At 38.6% G+C, this 13,573-nt stretch overlaps 1 long non-coding RNA gene and 1 pseudogene across 2 annotated transcripts; both read right to left on the reverse strand.

Annotated features, from left to right (window-relative positions):
• Positions 1 to 5,302: 5,302 nt before the first annotated feature.
• LOC148356811 (uncharacterized) lies at positions 5,303 to 13,362 on the reverse strand. 2 transcript variants are annotated; one of them, XR_015852084.1, is made up of 3 exons: positions 13,258 to 13,362; positions 11,891 to 12,001; positions 5,303 to 6,007 (listed from the first exon to the last, which is right to left on the reverse strand). It is a non-coding gene; the product is annotated as an uncharacterized LOC148356811 (long non-coding RNA). The 2 variants fall into 2 exon arrangements; XR_015852085.1 differs by lacking the exon at positions 5,303 to 6,007 and adding an exon at positions 7,638 to 7,777.
• On the reverse strand, positions 10,301 to 10,450 carry LOC148356812 (U2 spliceosomal RNA; annotated as a pseudogene).
• Positions 13,363 to 13,573: the final 211 nt, after the last annotated feature.

A 13,573-nucleotide genomic window follows, 5' to 3' on the forward strand; every position in this document is an offset into this window, starting at 1 on the left:
AGGGGCACACCGCAACAAAATTTATAACTGAATTAACTTGGACTGCAAAAAAAAAATCAAGATTTCTGCTTATTTTTTTCTAGATTACCCCCAAAAAATAAACTTCATCTCATCTCATTAGCCGTGCCGCTTATCCTCATTAGGGTCGCGGGGAAAAAAAAAATAACTTTGAGGAACAAATCAGAACTTACGCTGCACAAAATTCATTCTACCCTACTGGCAGAAAATGTTGTTAATTGTAAGTATGATTATTTATATTGTGTTTTCAAATAGAACCAGACGAATGCTCCTTAAAATGAGAAATTCTGTGTAATCTAGTAATTAACGACATCCTATATTGGGCAAAAAATACAAATCAAGCAAAACAGTCTATCATCTGCTAAATGAGAAATTGTTCTTATTTAAAGGATAAACTTTTAGGCTTTTGATTTAAACACAACATTAAAGATCTTGAAATTTAAAAAGTTGTACTATTAAAGACCAAAATGTCGTGTTAGTGCCAAATGGTTAAAAAAAATTCTGCAAGTTTAGTGCAAAAAGATTATTATCAAACCCATTGGCATTATTTTCTCATTTGAATACATTTTAGCCTGTACTGCTATATGTGTGCAAATAGTTAAGATCACGTTATTGTAGTATTTGATCACTAGATGGCGCTGTATGTAATGGTGCAACCAAACACAAGTGCTAAAAAACATATGGAAGAATACAAACTACAAAGTAACTATTTTACTTTGCATTTTTTGCCCAGCCTTCTTGAGGTTTTTGCGTACCTGTAGCACTTAATTATGTCAGTTCCCTTTAGATGAGGCTCATATTATGTGATATAAATGCTTATTTCTCAGCCAATGCAAATTTTTAAAAAATGCATGTTTTTATGATAGTTTATGTAGTTGAATCAATATTTTGTTTGTACCAATAGAGGCTTAAAATAATACACACGGTGAGTTAAAGGATATATTTTTCCTATTTTTTTAGCAAAAGAAGACAAAATATCTTACTGTAAAGCCAACCTATTTAAATGTCCTGCATGTGCACAATGAAACAAGGACTTGTCATTCTGTTCATTGACATAGTAATTCAATTTTGAGCAATAGACTGAGAATTTTGCAAGAAAACTGGCTTTTCCAGGTAATCCATGTTTCTTTCTGCCTGTTTGAGGAGTTTGAGAAATGACAAACTCAAAATGTCATGTCTGTTCTGAAAAACCTACTTAAGCAATTGGGAAGAACTGTGAAATAAAAACATCTTAACTTTAACGGGGTAAGAATGTAATTTTGTAGCGTGTTTAGTTTATCAGAGGAATTTTGTTTTGTAAATGGGAAAAAAAGCAACACCATCAAGGCAGTGTAATCTAGAAGGTCAATAAGTCAATTGAGCACACAAAGGAACTGCAAAGGAACAACGGGGTGCTAAATGAGTGCTCGCCGGTCTCCTTACAAACGACCATGAGGGTCTTCCGTCTTCCTCCGCCTGCAGACAAAAAGCTCGCTTGGTGTTATTGTGCTCTCGGCGGGTCCACTCGACCTGCACAAAGCCGAGAGCGAGAGGAGACAGAGGACGCCCGCCGGCTGCCAAAAAGAAGACGCACGTTGGCCAACGCGCCAGTCGCAGCCATGGCGACACGTTCGACTTGAGCGGAAATGTTTTTAGCCGAGAATGAAGCGGCTAAACAAAGAGCTAAACTTTCACAACAATTGTGGATTGTGGGTGACGTGAAGCTTGGCCAGTCCCTTTATTTGATTTGATTACGCAGAATCAGGTTGTTTGGGGCTGCCCCCTGCAGGAAGTGGCAAAATTTGGTACTACACTGATATTAACCTCAAACTTCACTGTGTACTTTAGGTCATACAGTCATATATCTACCTACGAGATTAAGTCGTTCCCCGATTGTGCTTGTCTCTCGAATTGCTTATATGAAGAGCAAATCCGAAAAATAGAAAACTAACTACCATCTTCTGGACTACAAGTTGCAGTTTTTGCCTTACACAGACAAGCATAAAAGTCTGTGTATTTAAAATGATTTGGGAGTTAAACTGAGTTTGGTCGTGGTTTATTCTAGTCAAGATAAGCCACGTCACATTTATTTGTATAGCTCCCAATCACAAGATGTCTCAAAAGACTACACATGATTACAATTACACCATCCCCTGATCTTAAACCAACATGAGGGTATTGACTAACAAGTAAAACACACGGATAAAAATTTATCAGAGTTCGTTTTTCAGCTTCCTCCTCTTGCAAACCATCAATTTATTTATCTTCAACTCTCATGCAGCTGCTCTTTTTCTATGTTCTTCCGCGTAGCATAGAAATCCACACACCATGGCAGAAAAAAAACATGGAAAGCATTTAATGGATGGAAAGGGACGTTTTGGAGTCAAGTCACATTTATTTGTATAGCCGTTAATCACAAAATGTCTCACAGGACTGCAGAAGTTACAATTATACCATCCCCTGATCTTATCTTCTAATTCATATTTGGGGGGACAACTTTGTCCAGTCTCTGGTAGCACAATAACAATGAATTTGCTAGATACGCTACGGCGTTTAGCATCCATTAGTACTTCTGCAGTTGATGGCCGAATAGCGTGTGACGTCGAGCAGCACATTTGTTGCGTTCACACATTAGATGCAAGTCACAAGAGATCGGATACAAGACCTGTTTAGTTGAAATTCACCCAATAATTTTGTAATTCTTACTCTTGGTTATGACTCGGCCAAGAATCGAACCTGTGACTTGGGGCGGCTACGCCCCCCCGCTTTACATCACACACAGGGGGCAAAAAAAAAGAGATTTTTATGTGTGCCTTATGGTTGTGAAACTACGGTATATAAAATAAATAAAATGCGAGCACTTACCATCAAGGAAGTCAGCGGGTTCATGGTGCGGAAGGAGTTAGAATGCTGTAGTCCTTATTAACCACGATAACTGAAGCATCACTGCATTTATTTTTATTTTCATTTTATTGAAAGACAATTTCGACCATCCCTCATTTCATACATTTCAATTTTGCAAATTTTTCCCTAAAAAATATAGCCTGGGATGACGCACTTGGCTTGCTCCTTAACCTCTTGCCAACAGCGAGTGTTGACTGTACTAATGAATCTGGGACCACACAGCTCTAGATCAATGACGCAATCAATCAGCCTTGTTGTCCTTTTTGTCTACATAACCTCCTGCTAAACACACAGCTCTCCAGAGAGGCAATAAAATTTGCTCAAACACACCCTTTAATGCTCACTTGACGTTGTAAATGCTGTGCAACACGTCTGCCGTGACAGACAGGCCATCAGGCCTTACAGTAGAATGAGGCCCGCTCAGACAAAAAAAACACGATTGGGCCTGTAAAAAATGCATGAACGCTCGCTTGCAATCGATGCATTGTGGAACGGCATGGGACAGATGGAGTCAGGATACACCGAGAGTTCTCTAATTAGTAAAAGGGGGGTGCAACAGATGGAGAAGAGGCAAACCCGCAAAATGTGCAGCACAGGAATGCCATCATCAGTGTGTACGTGAGTGTGGGTGTGTGATAAGCACATTGGTCCCTCGGGTGAGCGCCTGAGTGATCTAACAGGGGCAATTAATTTGTTTTATATTCCAGTTAAGACCTGCAAGCTCTGACAAAAAGGGGGACTGCGCCACTCCTCAGGGACATCTGAATACGCTCTGATACAAACCGGACCCACAGGGGACCTCGGCAATCAGCTCGTCCACACCATTGCCGAGCTAAACTTGTGTACCGGAGCCACAATAATGACGGGTAGAGGTGACCCACTTATTAGAGGCAGAGGGCAACAACTTTTTGGGGACATGGAAAAGCAGTTCCAAGTAACCTCTCAAAAGCTTAACAAATGGATTGTCACTTAAGACACAAAAATGCTAAATATTATTTATTGGCCAGGTCAGATCATTTTCAAGGGGATTTTTCCTTTCTTTTATAAAAATTTTCTTTGGAATAATAAAACTTTTTAATTGACAAATTAAAACTTTTTAGGAAATCCTATGGCTGATGAAAACTAATAAAGGCAATTTTGGGCAATTGGTATAAATGTTTATGAGGAAATGTAAGATATTTTTATGAAGGACAAATGGTTTGGTTCTGTTTTTGATATTGTACTCCTGATAATGAGATTGCATAAGGTGCCAGTTTGTTACTCTGATGATTCGACCCTACTGTTGTTGATTATTTTGACGATTAGACCTTACCGTTGTTTGTTATTTTGACGATTAGACCTTACTGTTGTTCGTTATTTTCACAATTTAGCATTGTTCACATCATTGTTACTATCAGCCCAAAACATTGCTCTTCTTTGAGTTCCACATACTTTAGGGTGGATCAGATTTCTGTAACCTGTGAAATTTAATAAAAAGAAAGGACTTGTAGAGGGCTTGCAGAACAGGTTGGAATTTCTTATCTGAGGATGGCTCTCCTTCTTTTCTCCTTGCAAGTTCCAAATTAATTCACGTCTTCTCTCCTCATTTTTAAGGATCTACTAAAATACAAACCATGCTTACTTGATTTCTAAAATCCAACTTTGTGCTTTTTGCAGTTATTTTAATTGTGTGTTGTTACGTTATCCTTGTAAAATGGCAATACTTATAAAGACATACCGACCATTTCCAGCAAATGTAGCAGTGGTTACGTGTGTGCTAAGTAAGGGTCATTTGGATTAACTGCAAGGCTTTTTTTTTATTAATCTTCATTATTGAGTTCATGATTTTCGGGTAGGAATTGGTTTGCACGGACACCAGTCAATGTTGTGTGCGTATACCTTGCCTTAATATAAAGTATTAATTCCTGTGTTGACTTTATTCTTTATTGTCAGCAATTGGTAACTAGACATTAGTGAAATTGATAAATGATATCACATTCATAGATGTGTAGTTATACTGGCAATAACGATTGAATTGCGTGTTTTCAAGTTTACGCTTCAAAAGAATGAGAAGTATTGGTACCTACAATAATATCTGTTTGAATAGACATTTGGTAAGTTGAAGGATGTTACCAATGATTTAAGCACATCTGAATATTTTTTCATAATTGAAGCCAATATATAATAACAAGAAATTAACAATAAAAAAATGAATGTAATTAGTGCCCGACAAAAACCATAAATAACATGTATCCAGAAAGTTAAATACATAACTGACAATGAAAAATTAAACCATATTCACAGACTATATGAAAATAACCACTTATACATATAAACTGTTGTACATAGATCAACGCCGGAAAATTACATTACAGAATTCAGCAAAATTACCTAAAAAACTTAAAACGACTTTACGGGATGCTGGTGTTATTTTCTGTCACATACAGTAAGTATATGCAAGTATGAATAATTTGCTACTAGCAATGACCATTTAACTCCTTTCAGGCTCCATTAGGAGTTGACACACCGCAGACAACATTGTCATCGTAGAAGAATATTTAAAGAGATGAAATCATCATTCGGAGGTCGTAAAAAACTGTGATCCAGGTGTGTACTAAACTTAAGCTAAGGTACTATGGGGATTCTACTTTGTTGTTTGATTTAATTTTCCATTTCCAAAAAAAGCACAGTCATGTTCCCAATCTTTGCATATGAGACAATGGATGTGTAAAGAGCAATTTGCTTTCTAATTTGGAGAGCATTGCAACTTCGAATCATTCCCACGCTCGCCCTTTTGTTCCAGGTCGGCCTATCTTCCTGGCCACGCAGCCTTTATCGTTCGAGCAACCCGATTCAGTTCCAATCAGCATCAGGAACTACCACACCTCCGTCATTCCAACTGCATGTGCATGAAAGGAACCCTTTTTCTTTTGGGGGTCCCGCTTCCCGGTGAGGGCTCTCAGGAGAGCAATTGGAGTGATGGTCAGATAGTGGAAGTGCAAATGAGATGGCGCTGGGTGTGAAAATGGCCTCAGTCCAGGCTACGAAAAGAGTTACTTTGGAGTAGAGACGGGTTTCTGAACCAGAGTGCCACAGTGCTCATACTGGTGAGGCGTGAGAATCCTTGCTTGGTGTGTCATAGGAAAATGTCAGTTAGTAATCTAATTATGGCTACAAATGCATAAATACTCACAAAAAAAACCTATTGAACTATCTGCTGTCTTACAATGATTTCAAGTCACATTTCACTTACCGTAAATTCCGGACTATAAGCCGCTACTTTTTTCCCAAATGTTCAGCCTTGCGGCTTATTCAGTGAAGCGGCCAATTTATGAAATTTTTCTAACGGTAGGCTTTAGACCGGTGGAATAAGTGCGCCGAGATAGACTGCATCCTCATAGTTTACGTTCGAATTGTACGTATGACAAAGGTTCTTTCCTATAATGAGGAAGACGCCCTTGATGGAGACAGTTATAAGGAGAAAGATGAGGACGGATTACTGTGAATTTCGCAATTGCAGTACGGCTTTTTTTAACAGCTACGCTTCATGCGTAACGAGCGTGTTAGGAGTAGCGTGGTGGTACTTTTCACAGGCACGGTTTGGGATGAAAGTTATATTATTATTATTAAAACTTTGAAAACTCTCTCGGTGTACCGTCTTTCTTTGTAAATATGTGTAACCATGTATAATATGTATTTGCAACTGTATATTTTTGTAATGTATTTATTTTAGAGACTTATTGTGTTATATTTTCTACCGTCGAATCAAAAAGAAGGGGCGCAGCAAACGCGGGCTGACGGGAAGTGGGGTGAAGCTGAGTTAATCTGTTTGTTGTTGCAGCGGACAATAGTGGATATTTATTCTTCCCACCCTTAACTTTGGAAATATACATTTTTTTCATTGGATTATTTTTAACGGGACCCGGACTTCAAAGGTCTTTAAAGGTAAATTGTAACTACCGGTATCATTTTCCGTTCATGTTGCCAACTGCAGTGATTGCATTGTGTACTATATCTGTAGTCACGATCGCGGCACCTAAAGTCAGATTCGAGATAAACTTGTGACTGTGTTACATGTTTCAATGTGGACACATGTGGCCTATATAGAGGAGCGGTTTGTGTAAGGACAAAACCAGTAAAGCCCGTAAAATGTGGTGCGTGCGGCTTATAATCAGGTGCGCTCTATAGTCCGGATTTTACGGTATTAATACAGCCCTTAATTACAGAGTCTCAAAGGGCTACACAGGCCCACAATTATCCTTGATTAAAACATCCCCTGATCTCAAATCTAAACGAGGGCAAGGAAAAACTCAAAAAACGCAGCATGGGGAAAAATGAGAAAGCATGAGAAGGGACCTTCCATTAGGTAATCACTCTTTGAGGACAACCAATAAAAATAAGTAATAACTGAGTCAGATCAGGAGGCTTCTATAGCTACTGGTAACCAGTGATTCATGGCAGGGAGAAGATCAAATAAACTAACTGGCGAGGAGGAGGCGGTCGAGTGCTTGATGGGTTGAAAGGAGAAATTTGGAGGCTGATCAGTGATGCTTCTGTTTGTTTCTCTGAATCATTTAATGATTATTGCCAATTATGATTTATGATGTGAAGAGTCAAGACTAAAAGCCCGTTACGTTGAGATGGCTTAGGACTTTAGTTTAGATTCATCCCCAGTTAGATGTTATGGGCAAATCCCACTGAGAGGACAATCAGAAACAAAAAGGTCCACAATGACGTGCAGTGAGGTTTTTTCTGGTGAGGCACAGTCAGATTTACAAATAAATGAATGTACATTTTATTCATCATTTATTTGGAAGAGCAAGAAAGCAATAATTAACTTAAGCGTAGAAAAAAAACGTGTTATTGTCCTACCTTTAGTGAAGTCTACGCACTCCTCCTTTTGGATAAAAATATCAAAAGTTAATCTTTAATTATGAAAAAAAAATCCATGTAGTGAGAAAAAACTTGCGCAATGCTTGCTAATACTATAGTTAATTGTGTTGTTTGAGGCTGAGGTATGCGGAAATTCAGAAACCTTGGTCTCACTATCGTCCTCTCTCATGAGAAAAGAGAATTGTGTGCCTCAAGTAATGGGTTACATACTGCTTCTTTTGAATAAAAGCGTCAATAGGTAATTCCCCATTATGAAAAAACTGTCCATGCAATAAGAACAAAAATTTACTTGGTGGCTTGATTTGCTGTTAGCTTGCTAACGCTATTACAAATTCTATTATTTAGGGCTGTGCCCCAAATCAAGATCCCTATCACCCTCTGTCATGAGGCAAGAGAATTGTTAGCCTCACGCTCAATACATTACATACTAATTATATTAATGACATTTACGATATTATATGAACATTCAGCTATTTTGAAAAAATAAATGATAAAATATTAAGTTAAACGAGAAAGAACTTTAAAACTGAATCAATATAACAATTTGATCAAATAAAATTCTCAAATGTATAGAGGCAGGATTACTTACTGCACATTACTGACTCCAGCCTTTTTCAAGATGAGAGATACTTTTGGTCACTAATTCATGCAAAAGGCACCCAGATTGATATGAATATCCAAAATGGCTAATAATAAAAAGAGTAGGTTAATGGTTCGCTAAAAAGGTAAACGGGTAAAAAATAAATAAATAAATAAAATAAAAAGGGAGCTAGATAGCTACCTATAAAAGAATAAAGCTCTCTAATTAGCCAGATAGAACGCTTAAAACCGATAGATAGTTGGCTAGAAAGGAAGGCCAAAATGTAGCTTGATAACCAGCAAAAAAGATTAGCTTTTTGCTATATAGCATGCAAAAAAAAATTAACATGTTTGCTAGCTAGCTCGCTACAAAGCTAAAAAGTTACCCAAATAGCTAGATTTAAAGAAAATGCACGTTTTGCTCATTCGCTTTTTAAAAGCCACAAATTTTAAATTTAAAAAGATGAATAGATACATTTGCTTGATACACAGATTATCATTCTACTAACGTAATAAATTGCTTAAAAATAATCAAAATGAGCAATATGATTGTATCGATTGATATTTATTTATTTGAATTTCTAAAACAACATATGATATTACTATGTTATTACCAGGTTAGTTATTAAATATAGGAATAAATAGACTCAGTCAACTGATAAAAAAATAATTTTACCATAAAATCACAATGACCCGGCAATGGTAAGCTATTTTCAGAACAGGTCCGTGGGGACCTCAACTGTCTATAGGGATCATCATGTTGGAGACCCCCCGAGTTAGAGCAACGGTCTTCTAATGTAAGAGAAATTCTGAGAGTATCTGCTAAAGTTCCCTTATATCACCACAACTACTGAATAAGAAAATAGATAATTGGAAGGGTGGCTGGACATAGAAAGCAGTGATGCATTTTTTAATAGCAATCTGTGTTTAATTTCAAATCACAAAAAGTTCATTTTTATGTGTGTGTGTGTGTGTGGGGGGGGGGGAGTCGGGGTTCGGGAGAGGGGGTTCAGGCACTACCCCAAAAGGCTTTATTTTGGCAGCCCATGAAGGAAGGTGATGACAATTATGCTAACGTTAACTGAGGTCAAAGCTCTTAGGCGCACAAACAAACACTCCTAAGATTAAAATCTGTCCCGGCCACCGCTTTTGATGAGTTGAGGAGCCGAGAGTCTGGTTGCTGGATTAAATTGCTCTAACTACGTTTTCACACACACACACCAATTTAAAGCAAGGTAGGAGGTTAGGGGGGGCTAAGCCCCTCATTCATTTCCATAGAGTAACCCAAAGACAGGGCCATGCCACAATGGTGAAGAAAGCACCTTTGCAGATTAGCAAGCATAAACAACCAACGGAGGGTCACATAAACCCAATTTTGGTCCTCGGTTCGTGGAAGGCGACACCGGCCGGCTGATAAAGGGGATCGGGTGCCTTCCCGTGGCCTTGATTGGCGTCGGGTAGCGCTGATTAGCAACGGCTAATGATACAATTACCGCGGCGTACTCACAAGCTGTGCTCCCCTTTAGAAAAGGCCGATTTTTATCTATATGGCCAGCGCTTGTACACCATGCACAAATGCAATTTATTTTCTGGTTTGTTTTTTGTTAATTTAGTTTGTTTTTGTTCTTTTAACTTGTTTACTTTTATTTATTTCATTTCCGTGATATTATTCTAAACACATCATATACAAAGATTATCATCCCTCCACACCATCTGTGGCAATCCAATTTTAAATCCCTCATCGAGATTAATCGTTTTCCCAAACTTCCAAATCATTAAATTTAAGAATGTGGGGTTTTTAAGGGTTATTGATCTATCTTCGTTATTCATTATCCATTATCCGTTATTGGTCAGTTCATAATACGCTACAAAGCCTAGGAGCCGGGACACTTACTCTCAGCCAAAAGGCCAAGCTAAGGTCCTAGCCCTAATGCCTTGCTGCGATCATTGCGAATGCACCGTTCCCGGAGGTACTGCAATACCGGGCCGATGCGTGGAGTGGACAGAGCAAGCTCATATTCCATCTCCGAAATGCAAAAATCAAAGAGGCCAAGACTTCACAATTAGTACTCTAGACCAGGACCACAGTTGAAATTAATAATTACATTTGCTTCAGGTTGGTATTTGTTTGTCTTAGTGGGATAAAGTTACTTCTGTATCAATCCTACACTCTGAGTTATCTATTTCTCTCTCTCTCTCTCTCTCTCCCTCTCTCTCTCTCTCTCTCTCTCTCCCTATCTCTATCTCTCTCTCTCTCTCTCTCCTCACCCCCTGTGTCTCCCTCCCCCCCTCTCCCTCTGTCTCTATCTCTCTCTTTCTCTCTTTTTTGGTCTCTCACTCCCAGCTTCTTTATTCATCATCACAGCTCCTGTCACTAGTCTTCTTTTTCATCCTGTCACAACTCGCACTCTTTCTTTCACATTTTCAGTACTATGTGCTCTTGGTTACTTGCTAGTTCGCCGTCTTTCAGGTCACATTCCAAGCACCTTAGCTCACAGCATTCTTGATTATTCAGTGTACCAAACCCCTACCTGAACTGAAGTGTAATAAACCATGCCCTAACAAAAGAGGACTATTAAATTTTACTCATCTGTGTTTCTGTATTGTGCCCCTGCCCCATCTAAAGTGAGTTCTTGACAGAATCTTGTTGCAGGTGATTTATACAATTGGCATGAAGTGATAGAGGGTTCAGTTGTTGAAAAGTTATTTTCATAGAACAACAAACTACATCCCCTCATTATCGCATACACATTTTCCAACATAGTCACGCTGCAGTTTAAATCAGAAATCCACCGTTACTTTCGGATTAGGGCTGTCATCATCAAGGGACAAGGGCACATTTGATTACACTCATCAGACACCAAGTCCAAAATAGAGAGAAAATCTCCATCACACCAAATACATTACGGGATGTTTGACGGGGCAAAAGGGGCCGATAGCGCCAATATGCCCAAAATCATTGTGATAACAGCACCTCACTGACCATGCACGCATACAGAGGAAGCAGTAAAAAATACTACCTATTTGCTTTTTGTAAGCTAAATTTTAATAAATTATAAAAACATAGACTTATTATGTATTTGATAAGCAACCAAGACCAAAAATCTGTTCTTTTTATATTTTTTCAATGGTGCTACTGTAAAAGTCAAAATTATTTTCAGTCGGCTTTTAAATCCAATAGGAGGAGATGCTCATTTGATTGGTTCAGTCGTTTATTGGGTTAAAATGTCTGCTGAGTTATACCACTTAAGTATCACAACCCTGCTGCTAATTTCTATAAACCCTTTCAGGTTATTTTGATCTCAGAATAAATGTGTTGTGTTTGTTATTTTACATTTTACTTTTTAAAGGAACAGTGTGTATTGATTTGCGCCTTCTAGTGGTAAAAACAGCTTCATTTAAATAACAAATGTTAATGGTAAATGGTCTGCATCTATATAGCGCTTTTCAAGTCAATGAAGACATCCCAAAGCACTTTACAATGTGCTTCACACTTACCCATTCACACACAAGTAGGGAGGCCATTAAATGCGCATACCTGCTTATTGGAGACATTAGGGATCAATAAAGAGTGTTTGAGTCATGTCATTCTTGTCATCTTGGAAATGTCAGGTTAGATTTCGCAATTGTGGCACTTCCATAGACATTGCTGTAACAACAAATCAGAGTGAAACTGGGATTGCACTACAATACACTATTGAAGAATCAAGAGGTAAAAAATTAGGACAGGCATGTCCAAAGTCAGCACGGCGGCGCGGTGGTTAGCACGTGTGCGGCACACTTCTGGGGTCATGGGTTCAAATCCAGCTACCAACCTTCCTGTGACATAGTTTGCATGTTCTCCCCGTGCTTGCGTGGGTTTCCTCCGGGCACTTTCGGTTTCCACATTCCAAAAACATGCTTGTCAGGTTAATTGGCCGGTCAAAAATTGTCCCAGGGTGTGAATGAGCGAGCAAATTGTCTGTCCCTGTGTCCCCTGCCCACCGCCCGGAGATGGGTGGGATGGGCTCCAGCACCCCCGCGACCGTACTGAGGATAAGCGGTGCACATAATGGATGGATGTCCAAAGTCCAGTCCAGGGTTCAGTTGCGGCCCGCCAGAAATGTAGACCGCAGTAGAAATGAGATTTGTACAAAAATAATTCAAATAACAAAAAAAAATATTGATTTAAATAATAAAAAAGAAATTGCATGAACCGTCATATAGACGAGTATTTTTAAAATACTTCTAAGTCAAGAAATCTGCATTGTACTTGACATTAGCCTCACCCAGAAGGAGCCGGCATATTTATCAGCTATCTTGGTGCAACGATACGCCCAAAAAATTAACAAGCTTGCGAAAGGCCCGGCTTAAAAAAAAGAAGAAAAATCGTGCTGTTTGGTCAGTTTCAGTCTTCTTAGTTTGCCCTTTTGCTTTTTGGCTCTTGGTTTTGGTTGCACGACACAAGGCAGCCACATCTAGTGGCCAAATAATACGCGCTGTCACAAATAATACACGTTTACAATGTTTTACTCCTTTTGTATGTGTTGCAAAATTGAGTTTGTACATCAACGCTCACTCACATTAGCATGTCTAAACATTACCATTTATGCTCATTTTATTATTAGGCAAACAGACTTTCATACCAAATGGTGACATGATGACTTTTTGTCAACATCTAAGTACAATGCTATTTTATTTTCTTCTGTGAGTCAGTTTTACAGTAATGTGGAACTAGTCCATAGTCCCAAAACAACTTGAATTTGATTTCTCTTTTATAACAATGAAAGGTGAAAGAAAAAATATCCGCAACTGGAATTTACCTCTCATTTGCCGATAAATGTTCATTTCTCCTAAGACCCAAACGAGTTTGAACCTGTTCCGCTAACCAAAGCTCACTAAACAAAACAAAAGTCCAAACGTCACCTGTAGTTGTGGCCGGTTTCTCAGGAACTGCATTCCTTCTTTTTTGCGGCTTCCTGTTAGGAGTGGAAGAGCAACATAAACACATTCGCCCACACACTAAAGAAGCAGAATCACAAGGAAGAATCATCTGCCTATGACATCATTGTTTTGTCATCCCATCCAGAGAGACAACATGTAAAAACACAATGAGCCTGTTCATTAAATCAAAAGAAGACAAGTTTTATGATGCAATAAAAAGAACACATACATTAATGGTTTATTTAATTGGATAATAATTAGTAAGTGGCATGTAGTGGTGAACTGAGATAACCTAAAT

This window comes from Urocampus carinirostris, chromosome 11 (assembly GCF_059441175.1).
Source record: "Urocampus carinirostris isolate Australia breed hairy pipefish chromosome 11, RoL_Ucar_1.0, whole genome shotgun sequence".
Taxonomy (NCBI): domain Eukaryota; kingdom Metazoa; phylum Chordata; class Actinopteri; order Syngnathiformes; family Syngnathidae; genus Urocampus; species Urocampus carinirostris.